This window comes from Mus musculus, chromosome 2 (assembly GCF_000001635.26).
Source record: "Mus musculus strain C57BL/6J chromosome 2, GRCm38.p6 C57BL/6J".
NCBI lineage: Eukaryota > Metazoa > Chordata > Mammalia > Rodentia > Muridae > Mus > Mus musculus.
In genome coordinates this window covers 173,042,987-173,060,058 of record NC_000068.7, presented here as the reverse complement: position 1 = coordinate 173,060,058, position 17,072 = coordinate 173,042,987, and the positions used below count along the sequence as shown (strand labels likewise).

At 54.4% G+C, this 17,072-nt stretch overlaps 1 long non-coding RNA gene across 1 annotated transcript; it reads left to right on the top strand.

Annotated features, from left to right (window-relative positions):
• The first annotated feature begins 9,039 nt into the window (after positions 1-9,039).
• Positions 9,040-10,375, top strand: Gm36337. Its single transcript, XR_375355.3, has 2 exons — positions 9,040-9,340; positions 10,217-10,375. It is a non-coding gene; the product is annotated as a predicted gene, 36337 (long non-coding RNA).
• The last annotated feature ends 6,697 nt before the right edge of the window (positions 10,376-17,072 follow it).

Sequence of the window (17,072 nt, the reverse complement as noted above, 5' to 3'; positions counted from 1 at the left end):
TTTTTGTTGTTGTTGTTGTTATTGTTGTCGAATTGCATTTTGAAACAGGGTCCCAAGCTGGCTTCAAAGTCAGTATAAGCTGAGGGTAGCCTTGAACTCCTAATCCTCTACCCCCACCTCCCAAGTGCTTCAGTTAGAGGCTTGTGACCCCTCACCCTGTGGTGCTGAGATCAAGCCCAGGCCCCTGCTCCTGGGCAAGCATTCTACCTACTGAAGTTCCTATGGTTTGGGAAGCCTTGAAACACCTGATTGTCTTGAATGTGAGATTGCACTGTCAGTTAACATTAGGACCACAGGTCACTCATGGTATGTGTCCCCTTTGCTCCCAGAGAGAGAGAGTGTGAAAATTCAGAATACCGCTCTGGGTGAGACATCCCAGGTATCTTGATTTCCACCTAAGCATGTCTGTATGGGCAGACGTATGGCCTTACCACAATTCCTGGTGTGTCTGACTAGATATCAAACACTGCCCCCCAAATTCATGTTCACCCAGGCCAGAAGGAGACTTCATATGGAAACATATGGATCTGCGTGGGTGGAATTAAAGTAACTCTAAATCTGATACTGGTTTAATGAGGTCAGAGGTCAGAGACACAGAAACATAGTGGGGCGGGGGGGGGGGGAGGAGAATCCTGGTGACCACCAAGTGAGAAGATATGCTGCCCACAAGTCATGGAATGCGCAGGACACCAGCAAGCCACACAACTAGAAAGAGACCTGGGGCGGAAAGAACCAGCCCTATCCACACCTCGATTTCCGTTATTTTTTTGGGGGGGGGGGTTGAGATAGGGTTTCTCTGTATAGTCCTGGCTATCCTGGAACTCACTTTGTAGACCAGGCTGGCCTCGGAACTCAGAAATCCGCCTGCCTCTGCCTCCCGAGTGCTGGGACTAAAGGCGTGCGCCACCATGCCCGGCGATTTTCGTTATTTTAAGCTACACGTTGGCACTTCATCAGGAATGCCATGGTCTCTACTCCTTCCTCTCACTCCTGGACCACTGCCTCGCTCTGCAACCAGCTTTCCACCCAGACCGTGAGACAATGGACAAGCATTGCCACGCCGAGGCTGGATGCTGGCTCATCACAGATGAACCCAGAACCCCCAAGAGCCGTGCCCAGCACTCATGGTGACTTACACTGCAGCAGTGAGGGGGTGGGGCAGTGAGACTGGGCCTCATACAGTCCCCACCCACCCACTCCAACCCTGGTACTGAGAGACCCTACATCTGAGTCGCACGGGCGGCCCAGGAGTCTCCACAATGTCGACATCCTTGCGAGGATACATGCCTCAGATACTGCAGTAGCCAGTGATCCAACTGCATCTCACAGATGCTAAGGGCTGTCCATTGTGCTGGACTCTAGGCCCCATAGTGATCACCACCTGTAGAGGGCAGGTCGCAGCAGAGCCCAGGACTCTATCTATCCTGGCAGGACTGTAGACTGTCTAAAGAGACACTAAGTCCCTCCCCTGGGCTTTCAGACTTTTGGAACAATGCATCCATAGAAACTGGGATTGCCTCGGGAATCTCACGCTGGAGAGAAGAAAGCTGACGCCTGCGGCCAGCCAGAAGGGGAACTTATCGCCCAGGGGAAGATTCCACACAGTCTGACAGCTGATCAGAGAGCCTTGCAGGAGAGACTGGTGGAGCCAGTTGACAGTGGATCAGCAATGGGCGGGACACACCTTGTGCAGGGTGGTTAAGCTGTGCAGACCTCTTCCTCTGAACCTAAACCTCGTGTGAGAAGTTTGCAGATGAACTTGAGGGGGCCGCTGGGCCTCGCTGTTCGTTCCTCTACCCAATGGGACCATGCTGAATAACTCTCCTCTCTGCTTTTGGTTTTTTGCTTAATTGGTGTGTTGAGGATGAGTGGGCTAGCCTGCCTCGTCAGGCTGCCAGGGTCCAGACTTCAACTCTAAGGACTCCAGTAATAAATCCTGCGCGTCTCTCTTGGCTTCAGCCTGCATCGTCTGTGACCGCGTCCAACCCCTGACCTCCTGTCCCTGCTCGAGGCTGGCTCTCTGTCCCCTTCCCTCGTAGAGTCCGTGGGGACAGACCCCAGCCTCCACTCGCACCCATTCATCCCTGCTCCCGGGCAGAGTCTATCCACACAGAACCCAGGGCTTTGACACACACATGCCAGCCGCTGCTACCAAAGCCAGCTGTGGGGTTTAAAAATAGTCCCCTCAGGCAGCCAAAGATATCAGGTCCCTGGCTCAGAGAGGAGAATCCCACACCAAGGTGGGGCCACCGTCGTTCCTGAGCGCAGCTGTCCTCAAGTGCTCAAAGTCCTCGGGCAGGGGCAAAGGACTCCTGGCCTGCCTGGGGCTCAGTGGCAGCTGATAAGAAATCAGATAGAGCTTGAAGCCCGGGCAGACAAGGGGTCGCCCTCTCCCCTCTTCCCCAGTCTCCTGTCCCCTCCCACCTCCCCTGGGCTGCAGAACAGCTCTCAAACTGTGACCTTGTGACCATAGGCTAGTGATCTCAACTCTGGAGCCTCAGTTTCCCCATCTGTCAACCGAGGGTCTCCGGGCTATCAGCGGTGAGCAACCATGGCAACTGCACCTGTGCTGCCTCTGTTAGGTTTTTTATTCTTGTTTTTCGTTTGTTTGTTTTAATGCACAGTCGCTATCCTCAGACACACCAGAAGAGGGCATTGGATCCCATTACAGATGTCTGTGAGTCACCATGTATTTGCTGGGAATTGAACTCAGGTCCTCTGGAAGAGTTGTCCGTGCTCTTAACGGCTGAGTCATTTTAAGCTAGGGGCTGGCCAGGTCACACCCACCCACAGCAGCCTACCTGGGTCTCTCTCCCCTCATAGACACTGGGAAGAAAGCCTATGAACCTCTGACTGGCCAACAGACTCCCCAGGTGCCTGGATTCCAAGGGAGTGACAATCACTGTTCTCACTTCACTAGTGGGTTATAGGTCAAGACACATTCCTCGGTCCCTGTACAGTGGGCGGAGACACATCCCTCTGCAATGTACGATGGGCGGAGACACAGCCCTCCTCTGTGTACAGTGGGCGGAGACACAGCCCTCTGCAGTGTACGGTGGGCGGAGACACAGCCCTCCTCTGTGTACAGTGGGCGGAGACACAGCCCTCTGCAGTGTACAGTGGGCAGAGACACAGCCCTCCTCTGTGTACGGTGGGCGGAGACACAGCCCTCCTCTGTGTACGGTGGGCGGAGACACAGCCCTCCTCTGTGTACGGTGGGCGGAGACACAGCCCTCCTCTGTCTACAGTGGGTGTACCTTAACTAAATGTGTTCCTCCTTCCTCACAGCCCTTTTTCATCTTGTTTGTGGGGCTTAAAGGTTTATTTTAGCCAGTGTTGTGTAGCCCAAGCTGGCCTCGTTGTGTAGCAGAAGATGACTTTGAACTTCTGAACCTCCTGCTTCCATCTCCTGATGTCAGGACACGACACCACAGCTAGTTTTATGTGGCACTGAGGGTCTGACACAGAGGCTCGTGCATGCTAAGCAACCACTCTACCAACCAAGCCATAGCCTCAGCCTCTTCCTGTCTTCTTCAAAATGAATGGGAGGGAGGGAAGCTCTGGCCCTTCCTCCCCCCCTCCAACCCCAACCCTCTACTGCTCTGCCCTCCGCCTCATCGTTCTCTGCTCCCTCAGCAATGCATTTCCTCCCCCCGACACCCCCCATGTAAGGGCAGATGGTGGAGACAGAGCCAAGACCTGTGTTGCAGAGTGCCCCTGCTCACAGCATAGCTGACTGAAGAGTTCTGGTCTGATGTACTACCAGCCCCCAAACCCAAACTCAACCCATGGTGAGTTTCTAATGAATAGCCACATGTCAGCACCTAGAGCATCGTGCACACATGACAGCAGCACACAGTAGGTGCTTGGCAAATACTCCTTAAGCAATTGAAAAGAGCCAGTAGTAATTGTTCCCATTTGACAGACAGTAAACTGAGGCTAGTTGGAAAGGATCAGAGTTCAACTCTTAGATCTAGAAGGAACCCAAGTTTGGGTGAAAGGTCCCACCCATGGTCAGAGGCAATGCTCAAACTCAGTTTCACAGGGCTCCTATCTCTGCTCAGTAGCCTCACAGGCCAAAGGCTATCATATAACGTGTGGTCTGACATAACTCACACAGCCTCTCTGAGCCTTGGTGTTCACGTCTATAAAACAGAAAACAGGCCTGCTTGCATGTGGGCACAGGTGCCTCAGCTTGTCCAATTCCCACTTACCTGCTGCCCACCCAGCCCCCCACTCCTAGGTCCCAGCGCTGGGAAGCTTTGGCTCTGGGCCCTCACTTAGATATGTCTTGTCCGGCTCATTACTTGAAAGGACAAGCTTATTTGAGAGCTGGGGAGTTCGTTCAGAGAGCCCGGGGCCCACGGTCTGGGGAATCACATTACTTTTCTCCATTTCCATCCTTCTTTGGAAAGGTGGCAGGCAGACACACTGGCCGGCGCTTCTGCCGAGCACAGGGCCAGCATCCACAAATCCCCAAGCCCAATCACAAATCTTTCTCCTATTTAAAAACCAGAGTGAATGGCTGCACAGTAGCTTGCTCCCCAGTGAAACCCAGAGAGCACATCTCAGCCTCAGCAGTGGCTTGGCAGGAGCCACACCCCAGAGCTTGTCCCACTGGTGGTGTGTGTCCTGCTGTCCATCCTCCAGCTTCTCCAGGCTTGTGATTCCTCAAGCACTAGAACCTGCAACCCAGTCACACTCTGTCTTGTCGGGGAGCAAGTGTCATGACCCCAAAACCACAGGTACATTTCTCAGTAATATGCAGGAGGCTCCAAAGGGACATGCCTCAGTGTTGGGTGGAGGTATGGAGGGGGGCGTCTGTCAATCACAGAGATATTTAGGAAAAAAAAAAAAAAGCAGGTCTCCTCCAGTAGAAGGATTCATCTCAGAACCCCCTAAGGAAAGCAAGCATCTTGTAGGCAAGGTACGGAGGGCCTGGCTGGAGTCATGGCGCCCTAAAAGGATGACGCAGAGAGCATTTCCTCTGGGTGACAAGGTTGTTGAGACAATGCACCTCAAGAAACTGGAATTGTCCCCAGCATCCATGCTGGGGAGGGGAAGGCTGGCGCCCAGTGCAGTCAGAGCAGGAACCTGTCTCCCAGGAAGAGTCCACAGCCGGGCAGACTGTCGGCCCGCCTTGCAGGAGAGACTGGAGTGGGCAATGATGGGTCAGTGACAGGCAGGACACACCTTGACCAGACTCCTTAGCTGCGCACCCTCTGCCCTGTGTTTAAGCCTAAACCCCATGCCAGGACCCTGGAGATGGACTTGGGGGTCATGGGACCTCTTTGCGTGCTCTTCTCAGTATAGCCACACTGATATATCCCCCTTCTCTCTGCTTCGTTGCGATCTGTCTCTCTAATCGTCCTGGTAAGGGCAGGTGGCTGGGCCTGGCTTGTTAAGGCCACCAGGGTCCACTGCCCTAATAAGTCCACAATGCCCCCTACCCCTCCTGGCCTCTAGAACTCAGCTCTGCCCAAGCTGATGCATCAGGCTATGCCAATGTTTCCAGTCTAAGACACTCACTCACAATACAGCACCCAACTCCTTGGCTGGAGTCAAAGCCTTCAAAAAGCTGCTGGCCTTTCTGCACTGGGCAGAGTGGCCAGAACACTCTCGGCAAGGGCTGGGTGGCCCGACTACTTCCAGCTAGGTGGCACAGGGTCATTTTACAGACACTTGCCGACCCTACTTGCCATGTCAGAGGCCTGTGGAGTCTGCAGTGACCAGCCGGCCTGGCACTGATCATCCTGAAGTCCAAGACCAGGGCTGGAGGGTCTGAAGAGCTGGGCCAGGTGCCCCCCTCCACACATGCACACAGATACACACACACAGGTTCGCATAGACACACATGTACATAGTTTCTTACACATATTAACAAAGGTTCACCCATGGGCACAGAGACACACTCACAGGCTCACACAGGTTCATACACACACACACACACACACACACACACACACACACACACACACACGCTCATGCACAGGTTCGCACAGGTTCACACAGGCAGTAGAGCTGCAGGACCGCCTCCTCCCACACACTTCCTGTTCTGGGGGTTTTAGAGAGATGCAGCATACCTCTCTAACACCCTGCGACCATGAGAAAGTTGGAGGGTGTCGAGGAGTTGGGGAGGGTGATGGACCAGAAGGGGAGTCTCTGCACTCATTCCCAACTCCCAGGAAAGAGCATCCCTCCCTCTGCCAGCTCCTAAGTGGTTTTCAATCTAACCATTGTAAGGAAGGTAAAACTGAGGCTCCAGGTGGCAGAGTTGCTTGCAGGAACTGAGATAGGTGGGCAGGAAATTCCATGCCCACAGGAACTCTCGATCCACACCTGGCCTCACCTAGGTCCTCTGGTTGGGTCGACCCCAACTGGCGCAGAGGGTCTACTTGCTCCGAGGTGGCTTGATGGCAGAAGTCTCCAGCTATGTCACACTGCAGACACAGAGACCTCGGTTTGCCCTTGACCCCCAGCTACCTATACTCATCCTTCGGCAAATCTTGCCCCTAAGCCCTACAGAAAAGACATTGGAAACTGGCCCATTCCTACCCCAGGACATGTGGGAGCAGGGGCCTTCCTGTCCTTGGAGGGGAGCAGGGGTCATGCCTCAGCCATTTTCAAGGTCCCCGCTGTAGCCAGGACCCCGGGGCCCTTGCATGTCCCCGTTTACAGGGCTCTAGTGGAACATTGCAAAACGTCCAACTGTAAGTTCCGCTAAGAAGGGATACAAAACAGTGCTGGGTGCCACTGCAGTGGGGGATCTTGGAACCAGTGTGAGCAAATCTCTGCTGGGTGAGCACTGGAGGCAGGGTGAGCGGCTGCAGAGCCTGGCCAAGCCCGCTGCCCGGGCCTTATTTGGTAAGAGCCTGCGCTGCCCTGGTCACTGGGACTCCAGAAGGCCCTGGACTCACCCCAGGGCTACCAGATGGGTAGCCACCCCCACCCACCTGACCAGGAGCTGGCAGAGTCAGAGGTGGGATATCCAGGATCAGTGGGTCCCTTGGGACTCCATCCCAGACCTAGACAGGGATTCCCCGGCCTTTGCCTATATAAGGCTGAGGAGAGACACGGGCGCCGTGCAGACCCACAGCCCTGGAGGTATTGTCTTAAGTGGGTGCTTGGCACTGGGCACTGAGGCCTTGGATTCCTGTAAAGACCTGGCAGGGAAATTGTTTGACAGTTTTGACAGTGTGCTGGAGTCTCCTCTCCTAGAGAGAGGAGCCCCAGCAAATGGCAGTACCAGACAGAAGGCACAGATAAAGCTTTGGCTACTAGGACTCTCTTGTGAGGGGGGGGATGTGCCTTTGTCTGTAAAGAAAGGGGGTCCCCAAGGATGCAGGAGAACCACATGGTGGGTATGGCTGAGCTTCTGAACCCTGGGTCTGAAGACTAAACGGCTATACCAGCGGACTTCTCTGTCACCTTGTTCCTGTCTCAGAAAGATCTGGAACTCGGGCTCCTCGGGGCCCTGATAAAGGGGGACTGGAATTCAGAAGAAAAGGGGTTCGCTTTCATTGTTTGGCTTGAAAAATTGAACCCAGGGCCTTGCACATGGTAGCCGAGGTCTGGGCCCTTGGTCTACTCACTTTCTGACCACTTATGTGGAGTGACTAATACTCCAGTCAGGCCCCATTATAAGCCTGGGACACCACAGCAAACCAGCCCGGATAGATACTGCTTCAAAGAAGGCCAGCAGGGAAGGTCTCCCCACGTAGATACTTTTTAAGCTGAGACCCCAAAATGCATAGGGGGTCAGTCCTCGGAGAGGAGGGAGCTTCTTGCAGCAGAAGACACAGCCCTGAGGCAGGGAGAGCCTGGTCCAGTCTGGAGCCCCGGGTGACTGGGGCAGTGTAAAGAGGAGCTGGGAACAGGCAGAGGCACGGGGCCATGGAGTCTGTGCAGGAGCCGGGTTTCACTGGGAGCTGTAGAGAGCCGAGCTTGAAGCAGGGTTTAATATCACCAGGTCATGCATTCTGTGTCTTCAGTCTTTGGGGTTCTGGACTGTGATTTTCTCCATCTCAAGGAGGGGCAGGGAAACCTTATTCTCACTTTACCAAAGAGGAACTTGAGGACCCAGAAGGGATGGGGTGGGGTAGGGATACTTTTGTCTGCTTCATCTGGTGCCAAGACCAGGTACAGGGGCTGCTGGTTGGTGTTTTGGCCAGCCTGCTGCATGGGGGGGGGGGGGGGGGGGGGAGGTGCTGGTTGGTGTATTGGCCAGCCTGCTGCATGTGTGTGTGTGTGGGGGGGGGGGGACAGGGTCTTCTCCCACCTGCTGACTACCTCTTCATCCTTCCTCCTTCAACTGTCTGACTACCTGCCTTCTTGGCAAACAAAATCCTGCCCTGGCCAGCCCAGCTGGAGTTTATGGAGTTTAAGGAAAGGGAGGGGACAGCCAGGTGCCCTCTGCCAGAGCCCTGTCCCTGCCCTGCGATCTTGCCTGGCCTGGGAAAGAAGGGATGACCAAGTGGCTGCCCAGCATCTCTGGCTCTAGATGTGGCTGCCCCACAGTGACAACGAACTGCTGTGCAACTGGTGCAGGCCCAGCAGATGTCCCCAGGCACAGAGTTAGAGTCCCCTAAGCCTGCTTTTGAGACCCAAAGTCTCCATGGCTTAAAGGATACTTGTGCCCACTGGGCTAGTAGGCCATCTTTAAAAGGGCATAGAGGTAAGTAGCTGGGCTTGCTGGATACCAGGCACCTTGGCAGCCTCCTGGAGTATCTGTGCATCTTGGTCAGAAGGGACTTCTATCGTGAACACATAGAGAATAAAGCCCAGAGGGGCTGACACAGCTGCCCTGGGTCACATAGAGTGAGGATTGGGGCTTCCAGCTTTAGACACCACCCAGCAGGGGGCATTATGGGTTTAGTAGTCCGCCAAGGGTTCCATCCACTAAGTGTCCCCGGAACCAGGCCTGTCTGAACACAATCCCCGCTGCCCATCAGGGGACTCTGCCTTCCAGCCACCCTGGAATTCTCTGAGAGTGAATTTGTAGGTCACGCTTGTGGGAGTGTAGCTGCCTCCAGTCCAGCCCACATATCCTACAGCGGCTTTATCAGTGCCAATTGTGACAGTAGCACCTGGCCCACAGGTCACAGGGCCACCATAGTGGAGAGGCTAAAACTGTCATCCCTAAGTCCCCCTCCCTTTCCCATGACCTATGGCCCTGCAGACCTGCCTAGGGCCAAAACACAGAATGTGAGCCCCACCTCCTAATGTCAGAGCCACTAAAGCAGAGGGGATTACAGGCCACGTTGAGAGGACAAAGGTCCAAGCTGCCTCTCCCTGGTGCTCCCTCCCCCAGTGTTCTGAGGCACCTGCAGGAAGTGGCCAGGTCCTGATGCTCAGATGGCCAGCAGGCACTCATTCTCATCTTGCGCTAGAACAGTTGGGAATGGGGGTGGGGGTGGGGCTACTCCAGGCAGCCCACCCCACAAGGAAAGACCCTCCCAGCAAGATGGGAGCAGAGACAGTGTATAGGGGGTGGGGGTGGGGCGGGTATCAGAGCTGATGCTCTGGGTAGGGGGCAGCTGGTAATGCAGGAAAAGGCAGAAGTGGGGGAAGGGATGAGAGGAGAGGGCAAGGAAAGAGATTCCAACCTTTCAGGGAACAGTGTGGCAATGGGGGAGGGGGAGCCTCACTGTCAGGGCCGCCCTGTCGGTGCCTGAGGCTGGCTTTAGCCACTGGTCCCAAACTTGAACCTGGAAGGAAACTTCAGAGCTTTGACCAACCCCATCAACTCTCACCTTGGTTTTGTCTGACCTCCGCGTGTTTGTGAGAAAGTTCTCTGGCACCTGTGCCAGCTGTCCCCTCCTGTCCTCTTTGCAGGAGGACGGGGAACCCACTAGAGAGTGTGTCCTCCGGGAAAGGGCACCTCTGGAGTCACAGCTGCCTTCAGGCCTTGGGCTCTGGCACCCTGCTCTCCTCCTAGTGGACTGTGCAGACATTGGCAAGGAGAAAGGCCGGGTTTGAGTGTCCCCCAGCTGTCGGTCCCCAGGGTCAGGGTGCTCACTTGGTTCTGTGAGGATAGAGGGCATAGAGAGCTGCCTGGGTTGGTGACTGGGCTCAGCCGTTCTGAACCCACCACTGAAGGCAGATCCCCAGGGACCCCAGCTGCAAGCTGGGGCATGTCACTAAAAGCATAGCTTGCCTTTGCCGCCAAGCAGAGGAAAGAAAACAGTCCTTTTTTTGTTTGTTTGTTTATTTGCAGGTGTCCCCTGGTGACAGCACCCTCCGGAAACTGTCTGTATCTCCCTAGTACAGGACTCTGCTTGGTTTGAACCCTGGCTCTACCATGTCACCTGGTCATCAGCAGGACAGGGCTCTCAGAAAAGACACAAAGCACAGTGGTTAAAGGCACCTTACCTCAGAGCTGTGGCCGTGGCTCAGTTTGTGAAGTGTCGCTTAGGAAGTCCTGGGTTTCATTCGTAGTACCACACACACCTCTAATCCCAACACTGTGGAAGAGGAGGCAGGGTCGTAAGAAGTTCAAGGTCATCTTCAGTTACTTACCAAGGTCAAGGCCAGCCTGGGTTATATGAGACCATGTCTCAAAAGCTAAAAAGAAGATAATAGGTGGTTACAAGGCACTAGTAACTGACCTGTGTCTGCACTTTGAACAGTGTGGGCACCTCAGGGACATGTGCCAGGGCCCTGAGCTTCTCACAGACTTCTGCTGATTCTATTGTCTGGTCCTCTCTCTCTCTCTCTCTCTCTCTCTCTCTCTCTCTGTGTGTGTGTGTGTGTGTGTGTGTGTGTGTGTGTGTGTGGACATGTGTAGACACAGACCTGCTGTTGGGTATCTTTCTCTCTCACGATCCACCTCGTTTTGCAGACAAAGTCTCTATGAGCCTGGAGCTAGACAGTCTGGCCTCTGAGCAGAGCCAGGGATTCGTGTGATACCACATCTGGCTTTTCAAGGGGGTCTGGGGATTTGAACTCATGTCCCTGCCCCTCCTGTTTTTCTACAATACCATTCAGACACTGTTGCTTCTGAGTTGTCTCCTTGGCTGGGACAAGGCCATGGGGTTGGCTACACAGAAGCTGGGAAGCTTCATGGAGCATGTCTGATCCGCAGGTCTGAGCCTCAAAATCTGGTTCATTTTGGCAAAGTCTGTGGCTTTCCTTGTTTTCACTTCTGATGTAAGCAGGGTGGGCAGGGCATGTCAGACATTCTTTCCAGCTACAAGCTGTGCCCCTTCTGAGTGACAGAATAACAGAATTCCCTGGGGATGTGCAGGCTGTATGACCTCTGGGGTCACATCTCTCAATGTCACAGGGCAGGGCCCCTGAAAACCAAACTTTAAATTTGTATTGAATTCATTTATTTATTTATGCATTCATTCATTTTTTTTCCTTTCTATAGGGAGGGCACACACACACCACAGTTCATGTAGTGGTCAGAGGACAAGTTCCACCAGGTCACTTGGTGACAAATACCTTAACCCTCTGAGCCTATGGAAAGGCCAAGTGCCCGCCCTAGTCCCCGCCCCAGCTCCGTCATCTAGACGACCCTCCCACCCCGTGACTGAGTGAGTTCTTCACTGGTACTGGTCGTGACAAACCAAAGCCACCAAGGCTGAGACAAAGGAATTGTCTCCTGCTCTTGGATCAGCAAGTCCAGAGCCACGGGAGTATCAGGTGCTTTTCCTGGTTGCAGGGACCACCACCCCAGCCGTCTCTCTCCTGGAAGTCCAGAGGCCAGAGGTCAGAGCAAGCCACTCCACCAACTCACTACGGTGCCGGAACCCTTTCTCTCTTCCGTAGTCATCTTTTGTGTCAGATGCTGCGTGGGCAGGAGGTCCTGACTCACCACCCCCACCCCGAGTCCCACCATTGCATAGCTTTCTGCCACCTCATGGGTGTGAGTTAAAGATCCAAGTCCTGTAGGCACCCATGCACCCTGCTGGTGCCCATGCTGGTGGGATCGCTGCCACACTCCTGGAAGCCACCAGTACTCGAGTGTGGAGCGCGTCACTTTCCTGGGTGAGAGACACTCACATCCATCCTGTCTGCCTTGGGTCCCCACACAGCCATGCACACTCCTCCCCACCCCCCATAGTTCCAAAACCCAGCCTTTTCCACCCCAGCTTTCCAGCATTTGGAGACTGTCCTGGCCCCTGCGGTGTTTGTGTCCCTGGCCTCCAGCAGGTGGTCATCTGTGCTTACTATGGCTCCAGATTTCACTGGTGTCGGGGACTGACTCCCTGGGAGACGCCCTGGACTACTGCAAACACCTCCAGCCTCTGCTCCCTCCCAGTCATCCGAACCTAACCAGACAGAGCGACCATCCATGCATGACTGGTGCCTCTCTGGGTGGCAGAGCGGCTCTTTCTCCATATTTGGAGTCACTCCTGTCCTGGTGACCCACAGAGGCTTCTCTAGGCTGAAGCCACCTAGTCTTCAGCTTGTTGGCCAATTGCCAGGCAGCCCCTGTCCTATCCACCCCACCCCCCCCCACACACACACCCCACCACACCACACCACACCACACCATACTTTTCTAAGCCTCAAGCTCCTCCCACACACTCCTGGGTTCCAGAGGTACTGACCAGAGATCTCTGCTCCCCTCTCCCCCAATTTTTTTTTAAAAAACATTTATTTATTTACTTATTAGGTAGGCCAAGCCCTGTTGTGAATGTGGAGGTCAGAGGACAACTCTTGGGAGTCAGTTTTTGCTTTTCACTGTGTGGGTCCTAGGATCAAACTCAGGCAGAGCCATATCGTCCCCTCCCCTTAAAAAAAACACTCCAAAGTTTCCCAATGGTCAAGCCTGTGTGGCCTCATATTCTATGGGGCCAAAGTTGACTTTTGAGCTTCTGACCCTCCTGCCACCCCCACCCCCAGTGCCCTGGTTATAGCTATGCACCATGCCCGGTCTATGCATCATAAGGAATCCAACCGAGGCAAGCACATGCTAGGCAGACACTCTACTAACTGAGCCGCATCCCAGCCCCTGGCTTTTTCTTAAATTACCATTTGTGGTTTGAACTTCCACTTCCCCCACAACTGTGCTCTGGCCTCGCAAGGTCAGGGGCCCTATCTAGGTCCCCTACTCTTTTGCCCTGGGTCTACCACGTCGTGGGTCTGGAAGACCCTCAGGAAACACAGGGTCCTTGGAGGAAAGAACGGTCTGGCTGCACTCCCTCCTTCAGTCCAGGATTCCGGAGGCTTGGAGACACAGGAGGCTGGGTGCTTTGTGCAGCCTGCTGCTAGCACAGCTTGCAGGTGCCCCTGGCCTAGGCACGAGGGGAAGCAGGTGGGAACTTCCTTTCAGCTCAGGAAGGAGCCACAGGCCCAGCCACGCCCGGACTCTGAGCCGGAGAGGCTGTAGCTCTAAATATAGCCAAAGGCTGTGCAAGGAAGTGGTGGCTTTGATTACCAGAGGTTCAGCCCTCTCGGCGGTGAGCACTGTCAGCCCCAGGAAAGAAAATGGAGAAATGAACCCCTCACTGCGAGGCAGGGGTGTCTGGGTGCTTCCTGGGGACAGCAGGGTTCGCCGAGTGAACCCCCGAGAGCAGAGTGGTCCCTGTGCTCTGAACCAGCTTAGAGGCTCTGGGCAGGACAGAGAGACTGAGGTGTGGGTAGGGAAGGGAGTCCCTTAAGCTGGAACCAGGGCGAAGCCTCTTAAGGGCAAGCGTCCAGGAGTCACCTAGGGTTGGTGGCATATGCCTCTAATCCCAGCACTTGAGAGGCAGAGGCAGGAGTTCAAGGTCAGCTTGGTCTACAGAGAGAGTTTCAGGAGTCAGAGAGAAACCCTGTCTCGGGGGGGGGGGGATGTTAAAATAGCAACGAGCTGTGCTTAAGGCCTAAGTATATATGACCTTTGTGTATAACCTGACTCCTTTCCAAGGAGTAAACTTACATTGCTCTGAGGACCTCACAGGCAGACTCTGAACTGTTCACAATGCACACATCCTCCTGTGGCCACGGCTTCACCCCACAATCCCATCAGTGGACTCTCAAACACCCTTTGAGAGGGAGCTGCAGAAGCCCCCAATTCCGATACATGGCTACTGTAAAGACATCAAGGGCTGGAGAGATGGCTCAGTGGCTAAGGGCACTGGCTGCTCTTCCAGAGGGTCTTGGTTCTGTTCGAAGCACCCACTGTGTGTCACTGCAGTTCCAGGGGGCCAAGAGCTCTTCTGCCCTCCATGGTCATGGCACACACATGATGCACACACACTCCTCAGGCACACATACATACCTGTGAATAAAAGTAAATACACCTAAAACTGAAACTATACACATTTCATCCCACGGGTCTCTCGAGAAGCACACATCCACGGTTCTAGAGGTTGTATTCAGCTTTTCCTAAGGGACTCTTGTCTTTCCCCTTACCACCTGTGCTAACGTCTGTGTTAAAAATCTCTTCATAAACTCCAAGTTTGCTTCTTTTTGTTTGAATTTGGGTTTTTTGTTTTGTTTTGGTTTGTTTTTTAACTTTATTTATTTAATGCATGAGTGCTCTGCTGCATATACATCTGCCTGCCTGAAGAGGGCATCATATCCCCCTATAGATGGTTGTGAGCCACCATGTGGTTGCTGAGAATTGAACTCAGGACCTCTGGAAGAACAGTCAGTGCTCTTAACCGCTGAGCCATCTCACCAGCCCTGTTTGATTTTGTTTTGTTCTTTTTGTTTTCTGTTCAAGCCAGGGTTTCTCTGTGTAACCCTCGCTGTTCTGGAACTCCGTCCTGGAATTCACCCGTGGCAAGCGAGATGCTCCAAAGAGTCTGCACGGCCGTTCACTCAGTTTATGGCAAAACAATGGAGTCCTGACCGCATGAAGGGTGCACGGCAGAATCACCAGCGTGCCACGCAGGCTTGTACCCCCTATCCTCATGATCTGGCGATGTGGACAGTCACTTGAAGTCGCATGAAGTCACGTGAGATCACATGTACATGGAACATGCAGCCGTGTCCCAGAGAGACAGCCAACACAACGGCCTTGAAAAGACTGTCTACAACGCAGAAAGACATGAATCCTGTCCACTGAGTCACCGTGTGCATGTCACACGCCCTCTCTGACTCTTGGTCCTCTAATGGGAGGGGCTGCCTCCAGAGCCTACAGAGAGAAAGGATGTGGAGTCCTGCCTGGTCACACAGAGCGGGGCTGGCACCGAGTTCATCTGCCTGGAGAGGAGTGAGCTCTCCGTAGCTGGGCCGCTGGGTCAGGAGGCTCCCAGGGAGCTGGGGACTCGGTGTCCTTCCTGAGGGCCTTGTGGGGGTTGGAGGCTGGCATGTTCAATGGCTACTTTTTGGCCCGTGTCCTCAGGTCACTTGGGGCGGTACCAGGCAGGCTGGCCTATACCCAAGAGCTCGTCCCAGTCTGGCCTGTGACGCAGACTCTTGTGAGCAGTGGCCTCTTGTGGAAGGGAAGGTCCCCAGCCAGGTCTTCGGTGCTTTTAGTCCGAATAAAGCTTGGGAAGGAAGGAGCCTTTTCTCACCAGCCAGGAGAGGCTCTTGGAAGGCCAGGGTGAGCAGGGACCCCAGGGTTAGGCGATACATTCCCAGCAGCTGAAAGGAGACCAGGCACAAGTGGGGAGACTCTGGCTGTCAAGGGCAGAGTCCTTTGGGAACTGTCATGGGCTTTCTTCCTGAGTCCCTGGGAAACCAGAGCCACCGTATGTCACATGTATGTCACATGTATCACTTCCGGCAGGGCCCCACTGACTCTTCAGTCTTCCTGGCTCCTCTTACCAAGCTTCAGCCACAGAGGACACACCCCTCCCCCTCCCCACTCTCCCTCTCGATGCCCCTGCATCCCAGAACTCCCTCATTGCTGAGCCCTTGCCTGGAATGCTGTTCCCTTTGGGAGCCGGGCTCTGTTCCCCACGCATGCTTGCGGCTGCTTAGGGCAAACCCTGGCCCCTGGTGTGTATATGTGACTCAGTGTTCTTTTTTTTTGTTTGTTTTCTCTGTAGAGCCCTGGCTGTCCTGGAAGTCACTTTGTAGACCAGGTTGGCCTCGAACTCAGAAATCCACCTGCCTCTGCCTCCCAAGTGCTGGGATTAAAGGCGTGTGCCACCATGCCTGGCTTTTTTGTTTGTTTGTTTGGTTTGGTTTGGTTTTGGTTTTGGTTCTCACTATTCTTTTGACCAAAAGAGTCTAAATGCTAGGCTCCAGGAGAACTGGGCAGGGGCACATCCTAGACCCCCGAAGTGACCCATCCCCCCTCAGGGGCACTTGCTGAGCAGTCAGCTAGCAGGTAAGGTAAGGGACATGGCAGTCTGGATATGGTCAGCACCAAAGAGGAAGTAAGAAGAAGAGCTTCTGGCCACCAGAAGGCAGGATGGAGGGAAGAACATTCCAGAGATGAGAACAGCGGTGCCAAAGTCCTGGGGCAGAGACATCTGCTGGTGGGGGAGGACCACCTCACCGTGGCATCTATGGGACTAAAATTAATCTGTGGTCCCAGGAGTGGCACACTCTTGCCTCCCCACTAGGACCGTGTACTGTTCACTAAGTTGTAGGCAAGTTTTGAAGGTAATGAATCCCCAGTGCGTAGCCGCCTGGAACTGACAACACCCGTGTCTCGTGTGAGGCCCCAGATGCATTCCTGCCCACAGTGGGCACAGCCTGTGTACCCTCAGGGTAGGGAGAAGCAGCTCTCTGGAAGGATCAGTGAGTTGGGTATGGGAGGGTTAGGAACTGGTCATGAAGCGGGCCAGATTCTTCGGGCACCTGCAGGCCAGACGCTGGTGTGGGCACAGGTGTCCTGGGCCAGGAGCCGCAGGCATGAGGGAGCAGGGGAGGGGAGGGGCACCCCATGAGCCCCATCATGTGTGTCTGCAACCTGAAAAATAACAACAGGAGGTTTCCAAGACCCAGAGTTGTGTTCAACTTGAACGGGGTGAGCATGAAGTCAGCACAGCCCAGTGCCTGTGTTCCATGCTTCCATGTGCCCCCCCACCCCCCACCCCCGGCACCACCGCTCCTGCGTGCCCACATGCTCCATCAACAGACACCACACTGTAAGTGCTGCTAAGATAAAGGGCAGGGCCACACAGACCTGCCCCATGGTCCTATCCACAGTACAAACTCTGTCTGCATTCCAGGATGGT